The 27,284-nt window shown below is 37.7% G+C and overlaps 1 pseudogene; it reads left to right on the top strand.

Annotated features, from left to right (window-relative positions):
• Positions 1-18,665: 18,665 nt before the first annotated feature.
• LOC127133885 (uncharacterized) lies at positions 18,666-18,765 on the top strand (annotated as a pseudogene).
• The last annotated feature ends 8,519 nt before the right edge of the window (positions 18,766-27,284 follow it).

The following is a 27,284-nucleotide window of genomic DNA, read 5'->3' as shown; positions in this document are numbered from 1 at the left end:
TTAATGCATGTTAGAGATATGGTATAATGAACCATACTCCTAAAACATACCACACACAAAAATAAAATGGTCAAAGGATGGACCTAATCTCATCCATATTTGTATTGGTTCATATAACACAAAGTTATTGATGAACCAATTAGCCTTAGGATATTGAGACTTCATTGGTCAATGAGAAGGATGGGATAGAATGGGATTGAAGATGAAGAGGGAGGGGAAATGAGATAAACACAAATTGGTCATGGGAGGAATTTTATCAAATTAAAATCATTCATTCATTTTGCGAGATGAAATGTACATTTCATCAATCCCCTAAATCCAATAATTTTAATCCAACAAAAGTCAAATCAACCTTGACCAAGGCCCAAACACATAGTCAAACTTCACAAGTCAATAAAAATGTCTCAACACAATTTCTATACAGTTAATTAATTAAATATCAAATTAAAATGCATTTAAAGTAAATTATGTTTGATCAAAAACCTAAAACCTCTTCAAAACATCAAATAAATGGCCAAGAGATTTATCCTAAGTCAATGAAGGTCAAAGGACCTTGGACAAAAAATTTCATTATTTTTGAAAAGTCAGAAGTATGTTTTTAACGATTAAAAATATGCACAAAAGCAATTAAATCATGAAAAATATCAAAACTGATACAAAAAATAATTTTAATTCAGAAAATGAAAGAGAAAAATATTTGAATTTTTTGGTGAAAGTCCCATAATTTTAAGATTAATAATGAAATTAATATGAATTAATTAAAAATAAGCAATTAAATGAAATAATCAAAAATTCAAAAGAAATGAGAACCATCTGATCTCCCTCATTAATTGAGGTGGTTGATCAGATGGTGATAAGCACGCGTTCCATGATGCACTGCAGTCAACACGACATAGGCTATGTAATCAAAAGCAACGCATGCGATTAAAACATTTAAATTGGATCCTATGGTTGAGATGCATGACAACACATCACCGGAGCTAGAGCTCCGGTCTTCTTCTTCGGTGGACCTCACCGGACTGGTCCACCATCAACCATCACCAAAATGAAAAAGCAAGACATAGATTTAAAGAAAAAAATTCCCAGGAGCTCGAATCTGGCCTCAATTTTGTCCAATTCCAAGTATATAAAAAGATACAGGGATTTGAATTTTGAGGATCATGAACTGAGTTGCTTCTATTTGACCTCAAAGCAACTCAATCTTCTTGCCTACGTCGATAAGTTTCAGATAACCAAAAATCAACAAGAATGGTGAAGAATTGAGAGAGAATCAAAGAGAAGAAGTTTCTGAAAAATCACCTTCGAGTTGATCTAATTCCACTTGATCTTGATCTGGATTTGATTGCTTTCTCTTCCTCTTGCTTGCAGAAACTAATTGAGATGAAAAAGGGAAGTGAATTTCTGGAGTTTGAACTTCCAAACAGAAGATGAATTTCAAACTCGATTTCAAGAGAAATCTTCAGAAATTCTATGGCAGTGGGGGTTTGAATCAGTCTAGCAAAGCTTGGGCAAGGTGTTGATGGTGAATCTGAAGCCTTAAGCTTGTTTAAATAGGCAATGCACTTGATATTTGCACCACTTGAAATTTGGCAAATTTTAGAAACCTCCTTGCATGGATGCATGGGCAATAATTTTGGCCTTAGGAATGATGCAATCCACTTCCAATTGTGTGCAAAGTGTACTGAATCCATCATGTGGAAGCATGCAAAATAATTTGATCACTTGAAATCAAATCTTGCCAAAACACTTCCCATAATGAAGCCATGCGCAAGTCCCTCAATTTTGATCCAAAGGAGATGATCTTGGACTTTTTGGAAAGGTGAGATCAAGGGAAACAACTTTCATGTTGAAACACTTTTTCATTTGTGTAAGACCCCAATTTTGACCCTAAGATCCCTCATGCAATTTCATCGTATGCATTAGCATTGGGATCATACCTTGGCATCCTCCTTACCCCTCTTTCATTGGGTTTGTTTTGGTAGAGATCACCAAGCACCATGTGATTGTATCATACTTGTATTTTATCATTTCACTAACCAAAATACCAAAAATATGTCTTTGTATTTGCCTAACTCTTTTGTAGGTAGGGCATGATCATCAAAATTCCTCAAGTTCACACCTAGGGTTTGAGACCCTCATAGCTATAAGCACAACCAGGGATTGACCCACAAAGGTTTCAAAGCATCATATATGAGTCCCCATGATCTCTAAATATTATTTTGATCAAGTTTTCTTCAAGAGTTTGGAGTTGGTTTGCCTTGGAAACCCTAGTTTGTCTGGGTATCTTGAGTAACTTCTTCAACAAAATTCCTTACCAATTGATCAAATTTCTCAAGGGAAACTTCAAATTTCATCATCTTATGCATATATTATCTTCCATGAGCCTAAAAAGTCAAGAGGATTGTAAGTTAGCAAGTTGGTTGATGGAGGTTGGTCAGATGAATTCATCTGATCAAAACTGGGTCACCCTAGACCTTATCTCCTACAATTTTCACCATATGAAAATGATTCCAAGAGTAACGTTAGTCTAAATGACATTCCAAACAACTTTCATGTTTAAGTCTAGAGCTAACTTTGCTTGGAAAGTCATTTTATATGTTGAAACATTATAGGTCATTTTGTCTAAACCCTAATTTGAAAGTCAACTTCCCAAGGCCATAACTTGCTTACTTTTTATGATATGAAATATTTACAAGTTGTAATTTCAAATTAAAGATGTCTAATTCAACTTTGATGTTTGGAGTGAAATCTAATTCAACTTTTATGAGCATGTGATATGAGGATACATTATAGGTCATTTTTGACCTATACCATTGGACAAGTGATTTTCCTCAACTTCAAAAATGCACAACTCTATCATTATAAATCCAAATGAGATGAAATTGGTGACAATGTTGAAGGACTTTGAAAGAACTACAACTTTTATGAAGACACTTTTCTCATTTGAAGCTCACACAAAAAGTTAAGCAAGGTGGAATATTGAGATATATGGCTTCACACTTAGAAAAAATTTCAACATGTTGAAATTTCCAAACTTCCACCTAAAAATTCACCATAATCCAAGTTCCAAAAGAAAAAGTGTCCAACATCAAAGTTGTTCCCCTTGATCTAAGATTTCCAAAGAACCTGATTTCATGCATTTTGGATGAGATTTGCTAGGGCTGCACATGGTCTTAACAGGGTTGTATCATTGGAAGAAATCAAATGCCAAAAAACCCCATATCACATTGCATTGACATCCAAGCCTCATTTGAACTTCAGAATGATTGTACATGGATAAAATTGGATTGTTTCATGAGCCAGTACACGCCCATGCAAGCTTGTGCATGAAATGTCCAAATTTAGCAATTTTCCAAATGTGCAAATATCAGTCCCAATTGCTATAAATAAAGGCCCTTGGAGCTCAATTCAAACAGACCTTGCACACCAGCTTTGCCCCCCAATTGAAACTCTCACCAATCAAAGGAAAACCTGAGAATTTTCAACTTGAAAATTGAGTTTGAATCTCACGTTTGGAGATTCAGAAACTCCAGGATCCAAAGCTTTGTACCATTGCCAAACCTCTCCTGCAAGCTTCTCAAGTGTGATCAGATCAAGGTTGAAGCAAGCAAGATCTATTTCTGCACAACATTGAAGGTAGATTTCAGAAAACTTCATCTCTTCGATTCTCACTCAATTCTCATCAATTCTCTTGGATCTTTGGTTGTCTGAAGTCCTACCAATGTAGGCAAGAAGATTGAGTTGCTTTGAGGTCAAATCGAAGCAACTCAGTTGTCACACCTCAAAATTCAACTCCTCATATCTTTTTATATATTTGGAGTTAATTGAAATTGAGGTGAGGTTCATGGTCTACGCCCTTTTTTTTTTTCAGATCATGTCCTTCTTTTTTTATTTTGGTGATGGTTGAGGGTGGACCAGTCCGGTGAGGTCCACCGGAGAAGAAGACCGGAGCTCTGGCTCTGGAGGTGTGCTGGCACGTCTCCAGACCACAGGATCCATTTGAAATGTTTTAATCTTAGGCATTTGTTTTGATTACCACGCGTGTGGTGCGCTGACTAGGTTCCACCGTGGAACGCGCGCGTTGATTCACTTGATATGCCACCTCAATTAATAAGGGAGATCAAGTGGCTCACGTTTTTTTTATCTTTTAATTTTTGTTTTAATTAATTTGATTTTCATTAATTCATATTAATTTTAATATTGATCCAAAAAATATGAGAGTTTCACCAAAAATTTTCAAATAATTTCCTCTTTCATATTTTGAAATAAAATTATTTTTTGGATCATTATTAATATCTTTCATGATTTAATTGATTTAGTGATTATTTTTAATTGTTTAAAAATACTTTTAAGTCTTTAAAAATTCTGAAACATTTTCTCCAAGGTCCTTTGACCTTGTTTGACTTATGATAAATCTCATGGCCATTTCTTTGGTGTTTTGATGAGGTTTTAGGAATTTGACAAACCATATTTAATTTAAATGCATTATTTTAGTCTTTTTTGAATAAATGCCAAATAATTGTGTTGACCTCTTGTGATGGTTTGTGTAAGTTTGACTTGTGTTGTTGGGCCTTGGTCAAGTTTGATTTGACTTTGCTAGGTTAATATCATTGGATTTAGGGGATTGATGGAATGTAGATTACATCTCCCAAAATGTATGAGTGATATTAATTTGGTAAAATTCCTCCTTTGACCAATTTGAGTTATGATCCATTCTCCTCCCTCTTCATCTAATTCCCCTTATTTATGCATCCATTTCAGTTGGTCTATGATGTCTCTAAATCCTAAGGCTAGTTGATTGCAAAATCAACATAAGTATGGATGAGATTAAGCCACCTCTTTTTGCATATTCTTTTTTGTTTGTGGTATGTTTCATGAGCATACTCCATTATACTATGTCTCTAACATGCATTAACACCAAAATTCTATTTCCCGGTCTCAAATAGTTGTGACTTCTACATAAGTCCAATTACGATTGCTTAACATAGCGCTAAATTTTTGACACAAAAGGCATAACATTCTAGTTAGTGAGATTGTAAGTCTCCCCTCTTTCATGGTACTGTATGGAAACTTGACCTTTTTTCCTTCCTTTGGAAGATGTCTTAGCTCAAGGATTCATGCTTGTGATAAGTGGGTTGAGTGTTCTCTAAAGAATGACTTAAAACATAAAAAAGCAAAAGCAAAACAATACTAACTTCTAACTCATTAACAACTAACATTTAATATCAAGTCATTTACTTTAATTCCATTTAATTTCAAGTCTATATTCATTTGCCATTATTCATATCATTCTAATTGTTTATGTTAATGTCATTTTCACTATGTCCACTTAGACCATATTGTGTGATATATCTTGTTTGTGTATATTTTGTTTGTTTGTGTGGAATTTGACCACTTATGTACATAATAACAAGAAAAACCCGAAAAACCTTTGTGTGGACTGTTGACTTGATCTTGGACCAAACGTACTTAGAATTTAGGCAACATCCCTATGCTAAAGGACTTGGCCAATGCCAACTTTTTTGAAACCAAGTACTTGCAATTTGAAACTTCATCAGATAAATATTTGAAGATCCCTTTGAGTTCATCTGCAACATGATCATTATGAAGCTATTATTTTGAACCTGTGACTTGTGGAATTCATCTACTACATGCGAAATTTGAAAGAGATCGTGGAGTGGCTACGGCTTGGATGTGGTTATCTTTATTTGATGCCTTGATCTTCAAGATAATATTGTATGCATTGTTTGTGGTTTGATTCTAATATCCAAGGGAATTTGAGGTTTCTATAAGACATTCTTGTCTATTGGATTGCTACCCATCGGTCAAATCTTTTTAACTCTTAATTTTTAACTTTGTGCTTAGGATTAGTCTCTTCATCTCCTCCCGACTTCTTTAATTTCAAAATCTCTCCCTCCTTTTAAAAATTCTTCTTTGCTTGAACTAGTTTTATTCTAAACTTTGACCACTTTGCAAACTAAAAACTTTGGCCTTATGCCATTTTATTTTCAAATTTCTTTTCTTAATCAAACTTATAAATAGACTTAATTATACTTGACCTAAACTTTCAAAAAACCAAAAAAAAATAACTAACTCATTCAAACCATTTTTAGGCCTTTGTGCCTTTCAAACTTAATTTTTATTAAAAATAATGCATCCACTTTGAAATTTGTATCATGAACTACGAGGTTTTGATCCCTCATTTTTATGTTGGTACGTAGGCACAAGTCCAAAGATCTTGTCAAACACGAAAATATAATTAATGAATTCTTTTCTCATCCCCCCATTCTATTTGTTTGTAAACATCACTTTGTACAAAATACATATGCACACAAAAAAGGGATCCCTAGGAGTACCTAGGACACTTTGGGTGCTAACACCTTCCCTCTGTGTAACCAACCCCCTTACCTGCAATCTCTGACATTTTATTAGTTTTGATTTGAAAACTTCTTACTTTTGGATTTTGTTCGTGTTTTTCCCATTTCCCTTGGAAACAATAAAAGCGCGGTGGTGACTCTTGTTATTTGATGTCTTGCTTATCCATAGCTTGATGATCATGAATTTACCGCTACAGAAATTAAGTGGCGACTCTGCTGTGGAGTAGTCTCTAGTGGGTTTAGCCTACTTTTTTGGGTGTATATAATTGTATATATGTGATGTGTGAATATTTGTTTGTATGATATAATCTGCTTGTTGTGCTTGGTGATCTCTGAGTGGTGAGATAAGTTCTAACCTGAACTTGAGTGCAATTAAGATAGGAGGATGGTATAGTCATGTTCGACTTGTGTGGAGTAGTCCTTAATAAATTGGCTTGAGATCCATCTGCTCAGTGGAGACTCTTTTGGATTTGGAAATGTCACATAAGTATTTGTGGTTAGGCATTACTATCTCTAATTTGGGTCCGAGAAGTTGAGGACCATAGAACATTTACCCCTCTTGGCCTATTTAGGACGTAGTGCGGAAACTGTTCAAGTGTAGACTTGATAATAGTTGTTACGCTATACTATATTCAGACGAGTTTCTCTTGAGAATATTATGGGTCGATGAGTCAGTCATCTTAACCTGTAATATCCGATAGATGGAATTAAGACTCTGAGAACTTTTTAGAACATGACCTACAGGTTTTTATCCTTAGTTCACTCCTTTGGGATGGTTCTTACCCAGACTCCATGCTCGTGACTCACAATAAACCCTTGATTGTTAGTTGATCCAATCAAGTCTTGTCAATATCAATGGAACTTGGGTGTTGATAGGGTGAAAACCATAATCCACCAAAATGGATGATTGATCTTGACAATGACTTGATTCATCCCTTGACCTTTGTTTGTTTGCATTGTGTGTGATCCCTTATTTGTGATTGTTGCATTCATGCATTCATGCGCATCATAACATTCATCACACGAAAATTTCAAGGAACTGAGGTATTATTTGCAAATATTTTTAGACCATGGATTATGGACGAAGGAACACTACGAAGTACAGTTTCAGATGTCCTAACTTGAAAGAGTTAAGGAAGCTAACATCTTTTGTATTAGATCCCTTGGACTTTAAACAACGCCATGGGAAGCTTCTATCTATCTTGTCTGCTGATTGATCGCTCGACTTTATGAGTCGAATTGGGGTACAAACTGCAAGTGCACAGTTCTATCGCGTAGTTTTAAAAGATATCGATCCCACAGGGACTTATGAATCGATATACCGTTATCTAAGGTTACTTCGTAAAGCTACGGTGAATAATGTTTGATTGTTTGGGGGAAAGCTAAAAACTAAACTAAGATCTAGATTAAATATTAATAAAGCGGATATCGGTATGTAGTTCATCGTAATTAGGGAATCAATCCTTTGTCGGTCTCTTGGTTTTAAAATAAATCTTTTCAGTTGACTTTATTGATTAAAAGTTTTATCTCAAACTCTCGCTCTGTTGAATAAACCATGATTTTATGTTAATGTAGCTGTCACTTATAATTAAGTCAAAAAACCATTTTTTGAAAGCAATACAGTCCATAGAAACTCTTTTCAAGAAAACACTGACCGTTTAAACACCCTTATCTCAAACTCTCGCTCTGTTGACTTAGGTTATATAATTAAATTTGAATGCTTAACTCTCGTCCTCACATTCAATCTTTAAAAATACTTTTTGGAAAAGATCGGAATTTAATTAACTCTAAAACTTGCTCTCGCCCTGATCTAGAATTAATGTCTAATTTACACTGTCCAGTTAAAACCTCAAACTCTCGCTCTATTGATTTTAACTTCTTTATGTCTTTTACTTTCGTAAAAACCTTTGTTATTAAACCTGTAAATTGAGACCGTAAAAAGAGTGATGTTAATTTTAAACTTAATTTAACCGACTTAGTCTTGATTCCTTATTCCGCTTACTTTACATACCGATATCTAAGCGAATTAGCCAGACATGCTAAACAAACTAAAATACTTATCATGCATAAACAGACTCATCCCAGGCAGATAATATAAATAAATAATAAAACAAAGCATTAAATAATAATTAAAGAACCTGAATGAGTTATACAATAGTCTTGAACACTCCACCACAAGCCGGTAGGATTTGTTCTTGGATTCTTCAATTAAACAACAAATTAAAACGAAGGAAATAAAACTAGATTCTAACGTAAGGTTAGATCCGGTAAAAAGGTGCACAATAGTTTCCGGTGTAGAAACTATTGTGCGAAAAGAATTAACTAAATGCTAAAAAGGAAAAAGGAAAATAGAAATTGCAAGGGAGATAGTGTAGAACTCGTAAAAATAATAAAGAAACAATACTGCTTAAGTTGCTGGAAAAGAAAATGTGCAAAAGCGAAAACGGCAAAGGAAAAAATGTGGAAAAGCTTCGGAACCCTTTTTGGTTTTGCAAGTGGCTATTTATATATGCTTGAGTAACCGCTTCCGCTGCCAAAAAGGTCTTCAACGTGCATAAAAGCATGGCGTGGATATAGGGCTCAACACTCCCTCAACGCTCAACGTCTCTGAGGCGTTCCTTGCGCCAAAAATGTAGGGGAAGGGTGTGACGTCCGTCACAGGAGTGTGCAAGGCGTGACGCTCGTCACGCCCTCTGTGACGTCCGTCACATGCACGGCACCTGCGTTTTGTGCTTTGGGCTGGGATTTGACATTTGGTTCATTTTCTCTCCTTTTTGCACCTCCTTTTCTTCCATTTTTACTTGTGCTTCAAAATAAGCCACCTGAGACAAATAGGAAGAAAATACCGCGTAATATCTAATAAAATGAAGTGAACTGAAATAAATAATAATAAAATTTAATTGAATTAAGTCCTAAAATATGATATAATTTCGTGTTATCAAACTCCCCCATACTTAGATCTTTGCTTGTCCTCAAGCAAAATTCAGTATAGAACTCGTTAAAGGTTTTAGCCAGATAAAATTTCAAAACACACATCAATTCGTAATAGGTTGCAAGTGGATTTAGTTTAGAAGCAACTTGAGTTTAATCTTGGCATCAACAACCACCGTCACAACCTAGATAACCCTGCCTTATGCAAATCAGTTCAAGTACACTATGATAGCTATCCTGGTTCCTTTACTCTTATTTCACCCGTTTTCATTCTAGCGAAATCACATTAAGCCCTTTATCTTTTCGCGCACATAGTGGAGTAACCGGTTAGTGATTATGATCCCCTTTTAGCTAGAAGTTCTGGTACATAAGTCGGATAACTTCGTTATTCATCCCATTGCAAATTGCGGGGGATCGAACCGTAGTTCGCCCTACCAAGTTCAGTACCAGAAACCTGCTGAACCAACTTGTAATGGATCTTTCATATTATGTTTTTTGTATGATCTGCAACCTTTAGATTAAATGATCTGGTAAGGATCACCTAACTTAATTAGTGCATTTCCTGATATATATATATATTTTTTATGTTACTTTGGGAATCATTCACTTATATTCATCGGCTCTCCACGTAGTTTGCTATTAAGATGGTGCTGACTTCTCGTATAAACTACTCGGGGTTACTATAAAACTAAAAGTTCAAGGGATTGGTATAATAGGTACTTACCCTGATCTAACATGTTGAGGTTCGTTTAGAGTGTTTGGCGGTAGTAGTCTTTGTCTTGATTCGTCTCAAGATCGATAAGATGAGCAACCTTTATACTTATTGGGTGTTGAATTTTTGTTGTGGCTCATGAAAATTTGAGGGAATAGATAATAGAAATTTGTTCACACTCGGGACTTAACTTAGAATAATAGATTTTTTTTTTTTTTTTTTTTTATAATAATAATAGCAATGAAAAGAAAGGTACATACTTGAAGAAATGGAAATAGAAAGAACATGGTTTCCCCCCCATACTTAAATTAAACATTGTCCCCAATGTTTTAAGGAAATGAAATGCAATATGGAAAGGAAAAAGAAGCTACAACTAAGGCTGCCTTCCGCCTCTGGTTCTTGGGCCAGGTGATCTCTGACGTAAGTCTAAGTTGTCGAACCGGCTGAACAACTCAGTAAACCGCTGGTCGGTTATGGCATTCCTAGCATCCTGTTGTTGTTGCATTTGACGCATCATTTGCATCATCTCGACATTCTGTGCCTGCATACCATCAATAGCATCCATGATGTCGTCGTTGGTTGCAGGCCTTCTTCGTCGACGACGTTGGGAGGATGGGCCAGTTGCATTACCGGAAGGATTGAGCGGGACTGAATGTTGTGTAGGAGGATGATCACCTTGCTCCATATCGTCAAACTCGTCTGTGGGCGGGTTTGTTTGTGAAGGCTCGGTGGCTTCGGGAGCGTTTAGATCATAGAGGTGGCGGTCGGGGTTTGTGACATTAGTTAGGGCGATATTTGGTAGAACAACGCTTGGGACTGCCTGGTTGTTCACCATAAGATAATATCCTCCGCCTACTCTGTTCTTAATCAGGCGACTGGATCGACAGTAGCTGATATCCATAGATAGGGGAGGTAGAGATTCTAAAGTTTGGAGTTTATCCCCTAGGTTTAGGCCAAGTGCTATGGTGGTGATTAATCCACCAATTATAAAAGGTTGCCGGCCTCTAGCACATAAGGTGCGGATATGATGAAATAGAAAGGAGGCGGCGTTTACCTTAGTATCCGGTTCGAAGACGCATTGGAGGAAGAATAACTCCTTTGAGTTGACCTTGCTGTTGTTTGGTCTTCCAAAAACTGTGTTTTGCAGGATGCGGATAAAGTACCGGATAGTTGGGTTATGTATATGGGAAAGAAGGAGCTCTTCCCAGTTGTAGGCATCTATACCGGAAATTTTCTTGAAAAGGTCGAAAACGTCAACTGTGTTCCAGTTGGAGTTTGGAGGGATTCTGGGGTGTACCTGACCTTCTATGGGAAATTGTAGCATGGTACTTAATTGGTTTTGGGTTAAGGAGTACTCGGTGTTAAACATACGGAACGTTGCGGTACCGGTTAAAAATTCGTCTTCACCGGCGGGAGTGGTGTAGTCGTATGAACTTAAGAATTCTAAGGTTAGGGATGGGTAGGTGGGTTGATTAGGAGTGCAAAGGAAGGTTAAGTCGGCTAGGCGGAGCATCCATTCGATACCTTGGAGTAATCCTAATTGTTGTAAACAAGTTAAATCGGGATACCTGGTGGAAACGACGCCTCGCTGTTGGAAACGCTCGAATTGCTCCCTTTGATAATTTTCATTATCGGATCGGAAGATGATATTTCCGAAATTCTGATTTCCTGCCATTGTGATGAATGAATTTTGAAGGAGTGATTTGGAAAGAAAAGAAATGTATTCGATAGGAGAGAATGGTTTGTGGTGAATAAAGGAAGGTTTGGTGGGTATTTATAGGAAAAGAATTTGGAAGTTGGAAAGGAGGTGGTTGAAAAGTGAATGAATGTGGGTAAATGTGAATAAATGGGGAAGGTAGAAAGTTGAAGGGGTGTAACGTTCGTCTCCAACGGCTCCTTAATGTTCACCTAGTCTGAAGGGCGTTACGCTCGTTACAGGGGTGTGACGGTCGTAACAGGCTCTTAGCGTGACGCCCGTGACAGAATGTGTGACGCTCGTCACTCTGTCTGTTTGGCTAATGTTCAGCTAGCGTCCTTCAGGTAAGTTATTATATATTATTATTTTTTTGGTTGTTTGCTACTGATTGATTTATTCTGCAATTTAATTTCTCCTGCATGCTTATTCTACTTTGTATAATAATAAGTCATAGGTAGCAATAGTAGAGAACATAATAGCTATTGCATAATAAAATTAAATAAATAGCTTCAATAAAATGATCATAATGTAATATTGGAAAGAAGAACAAAAGAAATGCGAAAAGGAAACAAATGCGAACATGAATTCAAATAACATTAATGAATAATCTAGCTTAAAACTAAATAACTAAGAAAAACAAATAAATACTATCCATCTGCACGATCTCTGGCCGGAGGAGCAAAAGAGTTAACACGATGCAGCAACTCGTGAAACTGATCTGTCATACTGCTCATGTACCCTAGAACTTCGTGTCTCATGTCAGTAAATTCTTCTCTGAGGGCGTCTTGTTCTGACATCAAAGCTTCAATGGCGGTGTTATAATCAGTTCCGGGCATATGATGCCGGAGGTCGGATACTGCTGATTCTTCGGTCTGAACAGGCTGAGGAGGAGGGTCAATATCATAATAGCCAGATGGTGTCTGAGGGTCAGATTCAGCATAAGGGATCTGGTCATCATAAGTCTCATAGTCATCACAAATCTCATAGTCCTAGATGGATTCAGTGGATCTAGCAGGAGAGGGGGTTTCGTTTAGGTTGTAGAGCCAGTTATTGCGGTTATGAACACTAGTCCTAGGATCGGGCATGGTGAATAGGCAAAGAACTTGGTTATCAATAATAAGCTCAAACTCGTCAGACCCTAGGTTTGCTATAAACATAGTGTTGAAGAGGAAGGGTATACTCATAGTAGTAATGCCACGAAAAGGGCTTAGGTCAAGCATAGGCTGACGTAATCCAATAGCATTACCTATCATAGTTATCAAACCGCCTATTCGGATTGGTGCTCGCTCATCTTGGATAAGGTGGTCCAAATTAGCTAACATAAAAGTGGCACCGTTTACTGGACGGTTCTGGGAAGCACAAAATATGATGAAGAGTTCATCACGTGAAACTGAAGTACTGTTTGGCTTCTTCCCAAATAAAGTGTGGGTCAGGATCTTATGGAAATAGCGAAAGGCCGGGTTGTGTATGTTTCCAGAGAGAAACTCATGTTCCTCGGGCTCGTCATTTCCAGTCAACTTACCCCAAAAGTGTTCAAGTTCTCTATATTCAAAAAGTTCTTCCTGGCTTACTGTGAATGTGTCAAAGGAGGTAGGAAAACCCAAAAGGTTGGTAAAGTCTCTAATATTAAATTGGTACTCCATGTTGAACATTCTGAACTGGATAAAACCTCTGCTAATTCCTTTTCCATGGCTGGGTAGATAGATTATTGAGCTAAGGAATTCTAGTGTGAGTCTCCGGTAGGTGGTGAAATGTCTTAGGATAGGGGATGTCTCCCATCCTATCTGATTCAGCAAATACAGGACACTTTGTCTCAGTCCAAGGGCAGTCATAGCCCAATCATCAGCATATAAACTAGGTAGCATCTCTCTAGTGGCTAGTTCTTCAAACTTTTGTTTCTGAGCCATCCCTCTGAATTTGATACCCATACGATCAATATGTCCCATCTGGTTAGTGTTAGCTAGAGAAAAGAAAACATGAGTTTTAGTCAGGATTTGGCCAAATGCCGAAAGAAGAAAAAAAGTTTTTAATAAATTAAAATGAATTAGGAATGAATACTAAACAGAAATTAAAAGAATAATTAAGGAAGAAGTAGGAAGATAATAATAATAATATAAGGAAATAATAAAATAATTGTGGGTTGTCTCCCACTAAGCGCTTTGTTTAAATGTCGCAAGCTCGACAAAGAAACTGTTAAATATAATCTATTAATCCTGGAGGCATTTCGTCTAAGTGTAGGATTTGCGAATCTCCATTGGTTTCCGCATAGTGATAGTGTTTTAGACGTTGCCCGTTTACGGTGAACGGTTCTGTGGATTTGCCTTTAATTTCTATCGCTCCACTGGGAAAGATGTTAGTGATATGAAAAGGACCTGACCATCTGGATCGTAGTTTTCCCGGGAATAACTTTAGTCTAGAGTTAAATAAAAGGACTGCGTCGTCCTGCTTGAAGATTTTCCTTGATATACGCTTGTCATGCCATTGTTTTGTTCTTTCTTTATAGATTCTGGCATTTTCATAGGCGTCTCTTCTGAGTTCCTCTAATTCGTTTATGTCAAGGATTCTCTTTTCACCGGCGGCTTTATAGTTTAGATTCAGATTTCTAATAGCCCAATAGGCTTTATGTTCTAATTCTACGGGGAGGTGGCAGGATTTTCCATATATGAGCTTAAATGGGGTCGTCCCTATGGGGGTTTTATAAGCAGTTCGGTATACCCACAAAGCTTCTGGTAATTTCAATGACCAATCTTTCCTTGAAGTGGCGACTGTTTTTTCTAGTATTTGCTTGATTTCTCTGTTAGATACTTCCACTTGTCCACTGGTCTGAGGGTGGTAAGGTGTCGCTATCCTATGTCTCACGCCATATTTAAACAATAATTTTTCGAGTACCTTGGATATAAAGTGCAATCCACCATCACTGACTACTATTCTTGGGATGCCAAATCTCGGAAATATTATATTCTTAAAGAGTCTAGTTACTACTCGGGTGTCATTTGTTGGAGAAGCTATAGCTTCGATCCATTTTGATACGTAGTCAACTGCCACGAGTATGTATTTGTTACTGAAAGAGGGTGGAAAAGGTCCCATGAAGTCTATTCCCCCCACGTCGAAGATCTCTACTTCCAAAATACCTTTTTGTGGCATCTCGTCACGTCTAGATATGTTTCCTGTGCGTTGACATCTGTCACATTCCTTAATAGCCGCATGTACGTCCTTCCATATAGTTGGCCAATAAAAGCCGGCTTGTAGGATTTTAGAGCAGGTCTTGGATGTACTTGTGTGTCCACCATAAGGAGCGGAGTGGCAGTGTTGGATTATATTTTCCACCTCTTCTTCGGGTATACATCGACGGAAAATACCATCGGGGCCCCTTTTGAAAAGTAAGGGATCATCCCAGTAATAGTGTTTTATATCGTAGAAGAATCGTTTCTTCTGCTGGTAGGATAAAGTAGGTGGAACTATTCCGGCAGCTAAATAATTGACGAGATCAGCGTACCATGGTGTGACAGATATAGCTAAGGTGGTTTCTACTTGTTTGTCGGAGTTGTTCTCTTCCAAAGTAGCTATAAGTTTATCGTACGAGAAATCATCGTTAATTGAGGTTCTTTCCGTTTCAAGGTTCTCAAGTCTAGAGAGGTGGTCTGCTACTACGTTTTCAGTTCCTTTCTTGTCTTTGATTTCTAAATCGAACTCTTGTAGCAACAAGATCCATCTTAGGAGTCTAGGTTTAGCATCCTTTTTTGTTAAAAGGTACTTGATAGCAGCGTGATCAGTGTAAACTATTATTTTGGCTCCGACCAAGTAGGAACGAAATTTATCTAGCGCAAATACAACTGCTAGGAGTTCTTTCTCGGTAGTGGCGTAATTCATTTGCGCTTCATCTAGGGTTCTACTTGCGTAATATATAACGTGAAGCTTTTTATCCTTTCGTTGTCCTAAAACAGCACCTACAGCATAATCGCTGGCATCACACATTATTTCGAATGGTTCATTCCAGTCGGGTGTCTGCATTATGGGTGCGGAGATCAATGCTTGCTTAAGCGCTTGAAATGCTTTTAAACAGTTATCGTCGAATATGAAATCAGCATCTTTCATCAATAGTCCGGTTAAAGGTTTAGTTATCTTAGAGAAGTCTTTGATGAATCGTCGGTAAAAACCGGCGTGTCCTAAGAAGCTTCGTACTTCTCTCACGGTTCTTGGGGGTTGAAGGTTTTCGATTACCTCTATTTTGGCTTTGTCTACTTCAATTCCTCTGTTCGAGATGATGTGTCCTAAAACAATTCCTTCTTGTACCATAAAATGGCACTTCTCCCAGTTAAGTACTAAGTTTACTTTTACACATCGCTCAAGAACTCTTTCTAGGTTTTCAAGGCATTCTTCAAAACTTTGTCCGTATACGGAAAAGTCATCCATAAATACTTCCATGATGTTTTCGAGAAAGTCGGCGAAAATTGCCATTATGCATCTTTGAAAGGTTGCGGGAGCATTACACAGGCCAAACGGCATTCGTCTATAAGCGAAGGTACCAAAAGGGCACGTAAACGTTGTCTTTTCTTGGTCATCAGGGTGAATTGGTATTTGAAAGAAGCCTGAATAACCGTCTAGATAACAGAAATGTGAATGTTTTGCTAATCGTTCTAACATCTGGTCAATGAATGGTAAAGGGAAATGATCTTTTCGGGTTGCTTTGTTTAGTTTCCTATAGTCAATGCACATTCTCCATCCCGATTCGATTCGTTTAGTTATAGTTTCCCCTTTTTCGTTTTCAATAACGGTTATGCCTCCTTTCTTTGGTACTACGTGTACAGGACTAACCCATTTGCTATCAGATATAGGATATATAATACCTGCTTCTAATAACTTGGTTATTTCCTTCTTTACTACCTCACTCAGGATCGGATTTAGTCTCCTCTGGTGTTCCCTAGAGGTTTTACAGTCTTCTTCTAGCATGATGCGGTGCATACAAATAGAAGGACTTATTCCTTTAAGATCGGTGATGTGGTAACCTAGTGCGGTTGGATACTTTCTTAAGATATGTAGGAGTTTTTCTGTTTCGAGTCTTCCTAGGTCTGCATTAACTATCACAGGTCGTTCAAGTTCTAAGTCTAGGAATTCATATCTCAGATTTTTGGGAAGTGTTTTCAGGTCAAGGGTTTGTTTGTTAAGACATTGCGTCGGGTCCGGTATTATCGCTAAACATTGGTTAGATTTGTCTTTTAAAAGATAGTCTGATGATTTGTCTTCTCCTAGCTCTGCTTCTTTTATGCATTCATCGATGATATCCATGAAGTAACATGTATCTTCTATTGCAGGTGCTTTCAAGAATTGGGAAAGAATGAACTCAATTTTCTCTTCACCTACTTCGAAGGTGAGTCGTCCTCGTTTTACGTCTATGATTGCACCGGCAGTTGCTAAAAACGGTCTTCCCAGTATAATGGGTGTAATATCATCTTCTCTAATGTCCATAATTGTAAAATCAGTTGGAATGTAGAATTGACCTATGCGTACGGGAACGTTTTCAAGAATTCCTACAGGATATTTGATGGAACGATCTGCTAGTTGCACAGACATTTTGGTTGGTCTTAATTCTCCCATTTCCAGTTTCTTACATATGGATAAAGGCATAACGCTAATTCCGGCTCCTAAATCGCATAAGGCTTTGTTGATGACAAATTTTCCTATGTGACAGGGTATAGAGAAACTACCCGGATCCTTGAGTTTAGGAGGCATGTTTTGGATTATAGCGCTACATTCGGCAGGGAGTGTAACGGTTTCGCTATCTTCAAGTTTCCTCTTACTAGAAATAATTTCTTTTAAGAATTTAGCATAGGAGGGCATCTGCGTAATAGCTTCGGTGAACGGAATTGTAACGTTTAATTGTTTAAGGAGATCAACAAATTTTCTAAATTGGCCCGCATCTTTGGTTTTAACAAGCCTTTGAGGGTAAGGGATAGGTGGTTTGTAAGGTGGTGGAGGTACATAAGGTTCCTTCTTTTCTAGGGTTTCCTTATTACTCTCTTCCTTTTCCTTAGGTTCACTTTCCTCAGTTGATTTCTTAGGGTTTTGGTTTTCTATCCTTGGATCAGACGGTCCTTCCACTTCCGTTCCACTTCTTAATATAATTGCATGAGCGTGGCTTCTCGGATTAGGTTGGGGCTGTCCAGGGAATGTACCAGTTGGGGCAGAAGTAGGTGCTTGTTGTTGAGCTACTTGTGATATTTGTGTTTCCAGCATTTTGTTATGGGTAGCCAGGGCATCTACTTTGCTTGCTAGTTGTTTAAGTTGTTCGCCAGTGTGTACATTCTGGTTTAAGAAATCTTTATTGGTTTGTTGTTGGGAAGCTATAAAGTTTTCCATCATGATTTCCAAGTTGGATTTCCTAGGGGCGTTATTGTTAGGCATGGATGGGTTCGGTTTCTGATATCCCGGAGGTATAGCTGGGGCTTGATTTGGAGACTGTCCAGGTGCGTACAAAGCATTATTACTCTTATATGAAAAGTTTGGATGGTTCTTCCAATTTGAGTTATAGGTATTCGAGTAGGGGCTTCCTTGAGCATAGTTTACTTGCTCTGCTTGGATTCCTGTCAAGAGTTGACAATCCGTAGGAGTGTGACCTTGGATTCCACAGACCTCGCAATTCTGAGTTATAGCAACCACGGCGGTAGGAGGTGATACATTTAAACTTTCAATTTTCTGGACCAAAGCATCCACTTTTGCATTAACGTGATCAAGGTTACTTATCTCGTACATGCCAGTTTTCGTTTGAGGTTTTTCCACCATTGTTCGTTCGGTTCCCCACTGATAGTGGTTTTGGGCCATGCTTTCGATAAGCTGGTAAGCATCAGCATAAGGTTTGTTCATTAGTGCACCACCTGCAGCGGCGTCTATTGTTAACCTTGTGTTGTACAAGAGACCATTATAAAATGTGTGAATTACTAACCAGTCTTCCAAACCATGGTGTGGGCAAAGTCTCATCATGTCTTTGTATCTTTCCCATGCTTCGAAAAGAGACTCGTTGTCTTTCTGTTTAAATCCGTTTATCTGGGCTCTTAACATAGCTGTTTTGCTTGGCGGAAAGTATCGGGCAAGAAAAACTTTCTTCAACTCGTTCCATGTGGTGACAGAGTTTGAAGGGAGAGATTGAAGCCATCTTCAAGCGCTATCTCTTAATGAGAAAGGAAAAAGACGAAGTCGAATTGCCTCCGAAGTGACACCATTAGCTTTAACAGTATCAGCGTATTGGACAAATACGGATAAATGAAGGTTTGGATCCTCGGTAGGATTTCCAGAGAATTGGTTCTGTTGCACAGCCTGCAACAGCGAAGGTTTAAGTTCGAAGTTGTTTGCTTCGATTGCGGGCGGAGCAATACTTGAATGCGGCTCATCTTGCGATGGAGCGGCGTAATCTCTAAGAGCACGAGCTGGTTCTTCCATCTCGGTTATTGAAGGAAAAAGGTTTTTGAAATCAGGAAGTTCTACAGGAGGGAGATTGTTTGCAGCACGATATTCCCGAATTCACTACGCCAAAAATGACTTTTAACAGCGCATCTTAGACAGCGCTTTTAAAAGAAAGCGCTGTCTAAGGTTAAAATTAAAATAAAACACGGAAAATGTTCCAAGAAAATAATGAAAGCGCTTTCTAAGGGGGGGTCTTAGACAGCGCTTTCTAAAAGCGCTGTCTAAGACCCCCCCTTAGACAGCGCTTTTAGAAAGCGCTTTTAAATATAGACCTTAGTCAGCGCTTTTGATAAAGCGCTGTCTAAAGTCTTTAAATTAAAAAAAAAAATTAAAACCAAAAGCGCTGTCTAAGGGGGGGGTTTAGAAAGCGCTTTTGGAAAGCGCTGTCTAAGGTATACCTTAGAAAGCGCTTTCCACAAAAGCGCTGTCTAAGGTCTAATTAAAATAAAATTTCAGACCACAAAAGCGCTTTCGTTCTCTGTTCTTTTGTTTTCCCTCTTCTTCACTCACCTCACAAACTTCCGCCATTCCTCTTCCCCTCAATCTCCATCAGCCATAACCTTCTTCTCAACTCACACAACATCACGCAGACACTCCAAAACACGACATCCCCATATCACCCTATTTTCCTTCAACTTCCGAAAACCCTATTTTCCGCCTTCGAGGGTCCCTCCGCCGTCACCCAAACAATCGACCGCCGCACTCGCCTCTCACCTCCGAACCTCCGCCGTCACCCAAACAATCGAAGGTTGCAGCGCAAGGAGATCACTTGAATACGGTACGTTCTGCTCTAATGCTCTTCCTCTTCTTCCATCTTTTGAAGTTGAATACGGTACGTTCTGCTCTAATGCTAACATAATGCTAACTTGTTAGATGTTAGTCAATATGGTTAAATAATTAGCTTGGCTTAGAATAGAGTTAGTTTAGTTATGCTTATGATGTTATCACAGTCGATTTCCATTGTCAATTACAATAAGAAAAATTAATGAACTCAGTGGGATTTCTGTCATAGAATGAAGTTAGAATGTTGGAGTGTTCTTGGATTTGTCAATGATGCTAACTGAGCTATTGTGTTAGTTAGCTAGCTTACTAGTTATGCAATGCCACAACGCCTGCTTGTTTGACTTTGGCTTGAACTGAAATGTTGGTGTTAAAAATGTGCTTGTTTGATTGTAATGCCATGAGTTCAAATAACTTGGATTGTTACTGCAATAGTTTCTTTCTTTTATACTTGTTGCACTTGTATGTTTTGCCTATGTTAATTGCTCTGCTTGAATGGACCCGTTGTTGTTTATTATAGCCTTGTATGTGTGCAATTAGATCCATGGCTGAACGTATGTGTATGGGTTGGTGTTAGCATATGGCTGCCCTGTTTGAATCTACACTCAATGCTTGTGGTTTGTCCATTGCCCTGTTGCAATCTTGATCAAATTTTTACTATCCACCACAACTGCCATTGTTAAGATGATTAATAGGGTTGTTACTGTAGGAAATGATTGTTAGCAATGCATTCATGCCCCCTTTTGAAATGGTGTTAATGGATTTCACGTGAATTGATGTATGCTGGTTGAAAAATATGTATTGCTTGGTCTTGTTATGTAAATTTGGTCTGCAACTGTCATAGAAGTAAAAGTATGTTATGTTAATGTGCACGAAGTTTGCCATGTAATGCTATGTACTAATGCTTTGGTGTACATGTTTCTTCATTGAAATTTATAATTATGATAATTATGGTTAACTGTTTGTTGAAAATGCTATGCTAATCGGTTAGTTGCTGGTGTTACAAATGCAATGTTTAATGATAGTTGGTGATTTGGGAGTTGTTAGTTTGTGTATGTATGTATATTGAATTGTGTATGTATATGTGTATGCAATTTGATTTTCTTTATACTTGCTTGGTATGCATGATGAATTTTGAAATGCATTGCATGTTGGGGCTGTCATGACTAGGCTTGGATTTAGATGTTCAATATTGTTCAAACTTCATGTTTCCTTAGTGATTATACTTGAAGATTGAATAGGTAGTTTTTTTTCTTTTTAACTGTGAAAGTGTTGTTCATCTCACTTTCATTCTAAAGGAACAAGATTTCTCCCATAAAATGATTGAACGAACTCTAATATAGTTATAGGTATAGTTATAGGTATATTGTAATAGAAAAAGTTTATATTAACATTGGTTATGTATAGGTTTTTGAAGTTTAAAATGTCGGGAACTTTATAATTGTTAGGATATTCAAAGATACTACCTTAGTTATGTATTTTCGTCTGGATTAATTGTTTACTTTAATAAGTAGGAAAACCATGGATAAAACATGGATCTGTGCCGATCGAATGACCAAAGAGTACGAGAGTGGGGTTGCGGAATTCGTTAAGTATGCTGTTCAACACGCTGAAAACCCCAGACGAATGCATTGTCCTTGCTTGCGTTGTTGTTATATTGGTAAGGTTGACGCACATGGATTGAAATCGCATTTGCTGAGGCATGGAATTGATCAAAGTTATCAGTGTTGGATATTTCATGGTGAGAAAATTAACGAGAATGTTGAATCGAGTGGAAAAAGTAATACGACCTATGCTTCATACGACAAAGACACGGAAACATACGATTGTGATCGAGTTGAAGAGATTGTAGAAGCACTGGAAGAAGATCTTCATGATTGTCCTGAAATGTTTGAGAGGATGGTAAGCGATGCAGAGAAACCGTTGTACAAAGGTTGCACTAAATTCTCAAGACTTTCTGCGGTATTAAAGTTGTACAACTTAAAGGCGGGCAATGGATGGTCGGATAAAAGTTTCACAGAGTTGTTGGCCCTTATGAGAGAAATGCTACCGGATGATAATGTTCTTCCTAATCGAACCTATGAGGCAAAAAAAATGTTGTGCTCTATTGGCATGAGCTATGATAAGATACATGCTTGTCCTAACGATTGCATTTTGTTTCGTAACGAATATGCAATGTTAACTGAGTGCCCTAAATGCGGTTTGTCTCGATATAAGAAAAGATTATCTCCCGCAAAAGTCTTATGGTATTTTCCGATAATTCCGAGATTTAGGCGCATGTTTCGTAGTGAAACCGATGCAAGACATCTTACTTGGCATGCAGATGAAAGAATTATTGATGGAAAGTATCGGCATCCGGCTGATTCACCACAGTGGTCGAAGATTGATAATGATTATCCTGAGTTTGGATCAGAAGCAAGAAACCTTCGATTGGCATTATCTACTGATGGAATGAACCCACATGGTCTTCAAAGTATCTCACATACCACATGGCCTGTGATTCTTATGATTTATAACCTACCTCCGTGGCTATGTATGAAGCGTAAGTACATGATGTTATCTATGTTAATCTCTGGGCCTAAACAACCAGGGAATGACATAGACGTATACTTGACACCTCTGATCGAAGATTTAAAGATTTTGTGGGAGAACGGTGTGGAGGTTTATGATGGATATAGGAAAGAAAGTTTCAATTTGAGGGCGATGTTGTTTGGCACAATTAATGATTTTCCAGCATACGGGAATCTATCTGGGTATAGCATTAAAGGTCAACGTGCGTGTCCTGTTTGTGAAGACGGAACCGATACGATTCGATTGGAACTTTGCCAGAAGAATGTGTTTCTCGGTCATCGTAGATTCTTACATTCTAAACATCACTACCGTGGGTGGAGAAAAGCATTCAATGGAGACACCGAACATCGTAGAGCTCCACCCGCATTGTCAGGTGAACATGTTTTTGAAAAGGTGAAAGATGTGCGTACTGAGTTTGGCAAGCCTTTTGCACATAAGATTGTGAAAGGTGGGTGGAAGAAAAGGTCGATATTTTTTGAATTGCCATATTGGAAGTCTTTGTACGTGAGACATTTTCTCGATGTTATGCATATTGAAAAAAACGTATTTGAAAGTGTTATCGGTACATTACTCAATATAAAAGGCAAGTCTAAGGATGGCCTTAAAGCAAGGGAGGACATGTTAAAAATGGGAATGAGAACTGAATTAGCACCCGTGAAGAAAGGAAGACGAACATATCTACCACCTGCTGCTTTTACTTTATCTAGAAAGGAGAAAAAAATTTTGTGTAAGTCTCTGAGTGAAGTTAAGGTTCCAGAAGGATACTCATCTGATATCAGAAGACTTGTTTCTATGAAAGACCTCAAGTTGAAGAATTTGAAGACACATGATTGCCATGTTATAATGGAACATTTTCTACCGATAGGTATACGTTCTATTTTGCCAGAAAAAGTAAGAAGTGCCATAACTAAATTGTGTTTTTTCTTTAGGTCAATTTGTAGTAAGGTGATCGATCCCGAGATCTTACCAACACTACAAAAAGAGATTGTAATTACCTTGTGTGAGCTTGAAATGTATTTTCCTCCGTCTTTTTTTGACATAATGGTTCATTTAGTTGTTCATCTTGTGAAAGAGACACAGTTGTGTGGACCAGCTTATATGAGATGGATGTACCCTGCTGAACGGTATATGAAAATATTAAAAGGGTACGTGAAATCCCGAAGTCGACCAGAGGGTTGTATTGTTGAACGATACATTGTTGAAGAAGCTGTTGAGTTTTGTACTGAATATTTGTCTAACGTTCAATCGATTGGACTCCCCAGAGCTCAGATTTTCGACAAAATGGAAGGTAAAAAATTAATTGGGAATAAAATTGTGACAATATCAAGGGATGAACGGGATCAAGTTCATTTGTATGTTCTGCACAATAATAATGAGGTTGAGCCATATGTTGAAATGCACAAGGATGTACTCCGAAGGTTAAATCCGAACAGAAATGAAAATTGGATAGTTATAGAGCACAATCAAAGTTTCATACAATGGTTGAAGGATCATATTTATTTGAAGCGCTCTTCAGATCCTTCTTCGGTAACAGAAATGTTGAGATGTTTGGCATATGGTCCAAGTTTGCATGTGTTTTCTCATAGCGCATATTCAATTAATGGATACACATTTTATACCAAAGAACAAGATGATAAGAGTACTATGCAAAATAGTGGTGTCACCGTGCTAGCTGAAGCAATGCATATATCAAGTATGAAGGATTTAAACCCCAAATATGCAAATTTGTCATATTTTGGAGTTATTGAGCACATTTGGGTGTTTGATTACGAGAAGTTTCAGATTCCCATCTTTGGTTGCAAGTGGGTGAATAGTAGTGGCATACGAATGGATAAGTCTGGATTTTTGCAAGTTGATCTTACTAGGATGGGGTACAAAGATGAACCTTTTATTCTAGCATCTCAAGCTAAACAAGTGTTCTATGTGAATGACCCGAAGAGTACAAAATGGTCTATAGTGCTTTTCTCTAACAAAGTGACTGATGATAGCGGTGTCGATCAATGTGATATTGATGTTGAGAATGAGTCATGCATTAGACGGAATGAGTTGAATAGAAATGATGAAGTTGAGGATCTTATACCGGATGAGTCATATATAAGAAACGATCATAATGAGGGAATTTGGATCAATTCATCCGTACGCATTGCTAAGAAACAAGTGATTAATATTCCAACAAAGAAAAGAAAGAGATGTTAGTGATTTGAGTCATATTTTTCTTTTTTCAATTGTTTTGATTATAAGTTATATGTGATAATGCATGATTTCATTATATTTTTGTTTTCAATTGCTTTGATTATAAGTTATATTTGATATTTGATGGTTTCCTTGGTTTATTACAGGTTAGACATGGCTGATGACCAACATGAGGAAGTTAGTAAAAAAGTATCCGCGGAAGAAGAAATTCGAAGAGGCATCACAGTAATGAGAAGGGTGGTCCAAGGAAGATCTCGAGGCATCATACTAGATGTCTATTGGAACAACCAGGGACAACTTATAGAACCTAATGGGCATACCTTAACTAGTTTTATCGGTGCACTAGTAAGGAATGAAATTCCCATTACATGTGATGATTGGAGAAACAAAGAGCTGAATGAGTCCAAAGGAAAAATTTGGAGTGAGATAAAGGTACAATCATTTGGCCCTTAATTATACGGTATCAATTATGTTTTTTCAATTACCGATACTAACTATCAATCTGTATGTTTTTCTTAGCGATGTTTTAACATCGAAGAAGAAAGAAGAGGTTATTGTATGAAATTGGCCGGAAAGCTTCTAAGAGGGTTTCGGACATTTTTATCATCCAAGTTCCTTAAGGATGCGGATGGTAATTTTGTGGATGCGGAGCTTCCTAAAAAATATGAAAGTTTGATATCGGCTGAAGAATGGGAAGCTTTCAAATCCAAAAGACAAGACCCGGTTTTTCAAAGAATAAGTGCTACAAATCGGGAAAGAGCATCAAGTCCCGCATATCCGTACCGAAAAGGACGGGTCGGATATGGACGCTTAGAACAATCCATGGTAAGTATTTATAAATTGCGATAACAAATTTGTTCATCATATATTAGTTTTATCTGATCAAATTGTATGACTTAATGTGTAGCTGCAGAAGGAGGAAAGTTCAGAAACATCTCTTCCTGCACATGTTTTGTGGAAGGAAGCCCGTGTGGGCAAATCTGGAGTTCCTCAAGAAGAAGTTTTACACGTATACCAGAAATGTGTAAGTATAACATTTTTTCATTAATTGAATGACATTTTTATACATAAATATTTGACAAGTATACGGTATTCATCTGATTTTTCAGGAGGAGCTATCTCAGTCTTTATCTCCCGATGATACTAAGGGCATACTTAGTCGGGCATTAGATGTCCCTGAGTATTCTGGTCGGGTGAGGGGTAAGGGATTTGGAGTCACTCCGACCTCCCTGAGTGTTAAAAAAGGAAAGGCTCCTAGTAATCGGGAGCTTCATGCAAGACTGGAAGCCATGCAAGCTGAGCTTGATGCATTGAGGAGAGAAAGAGAGGCTAGCATCTCAACAGTATACAGAGATGCTTCGGACAAAAACAGTATCAACTATACCTTTCAGCCGAACATTCCAGAGGTAATGACATATAATTGTCTTAAATTGAACTATTTGCTTAAATTATGTATTTGACATATATACACATTAACGATTTCTTGTTATTATTGGTTTTAGGGCATTTCCCATTGTCAGCTGTATTTATCGTCACCATACTATCGGATGGTTGGCAAGGGAAAAGTGCATAACGTTAGCGGAGTATTACTCCACACTAGAGAGCTCCCTGCTGGATGTTTGAAGGTATTAGTTGATATTGCAGTTGAGCCGAATGCAGCATTACCATATCCTAGCGATGATTCGGATGCAACAACGGTGCACGAAGCAGTAGGTTCATTTGTTGCATGGCCGACAAACCTCATATGCGTAGGATATGAGGTATGCTTAAAAGTTATGTTAACTTTAATGTGTATATTCAAAGTTTAAAATTTATGCTTAAAATTTTACTTACATATTTTCCTTGGTTATGTTAAATAGACTCCCACAAAATCCAAATCAAAAGAAAATGAGGTTAGCAATGCCTCCGCACAACAAAAAAAGGAGGTTAGCAACGCCTCCGCACGGGTAAAAAGTTCTGGTGCTAAGAAGACCGTAGCTAGGAAAAAACCTACCACCAAGTATAGGTCGTGCCTCAGGACATTTCTAGAGATGACCGATATACCGACCGGAGGTGTTCGGACTGTACATATGGAGGTAGGGATTTTCGGCTTTGATCACGACCAAATGATTGGTAATGAAGACTTCATGCAAGTTTTTAGTCATGAAGAAATCGGCGTCACCGTTGTCAATACATATATTAGGTAAATCCGGTCTACTTTGTTTTATTAATTAAACAACTTATGTTAATGATGTTTACTTTATGTTAATCCGGTTTACTTTATGTTTCAAAAGAGGTGTTAATGATGTTTTTATATTAGGTTTTTGTATGACAAATTGATGCGCCCCAATGGTTTGGACGTGTCATTCGGATTCTTAGCACCCGCGACCGTCAACTTAGGTTTAATCTTAAGTAGACCGAATACCGTGACGGAGTACGTTCTTCGGATCCTCATGGACAATAAAGATGCGGAGAAGTTGTTTTTTATACCGTTTAATACCGGGTTAGCATTTCATTCTAAATTCATCTATTATAATTATTTTCCAAGTTACCATCTAACATTTGACTAATCATTACAGTGGACATT

The sequence above is a fragment of the Lathyrus oleraceus genome, chromosome 3, assembly GCF_024323335.1.
Source record: "Lathyrus oleraceus cultivar Zhongwan6 chromosome 3, CAAS_Psat_ZW6_1.0, whole genome shotgun sequence".
Taxonomy (NCBI): domain Eukaryota; kingdom Viridiplantae; phylum Streptophyta; class Magnoliopsida; order Fabales; family Fabaceae; genus Lathyrus; species Lathyrus oleraceus.
The sequence above is the reverse complement of the archived record's forward strand: the minus strand, read 5'-3'. Positions and strand labels throughout refer to the sequence as shown.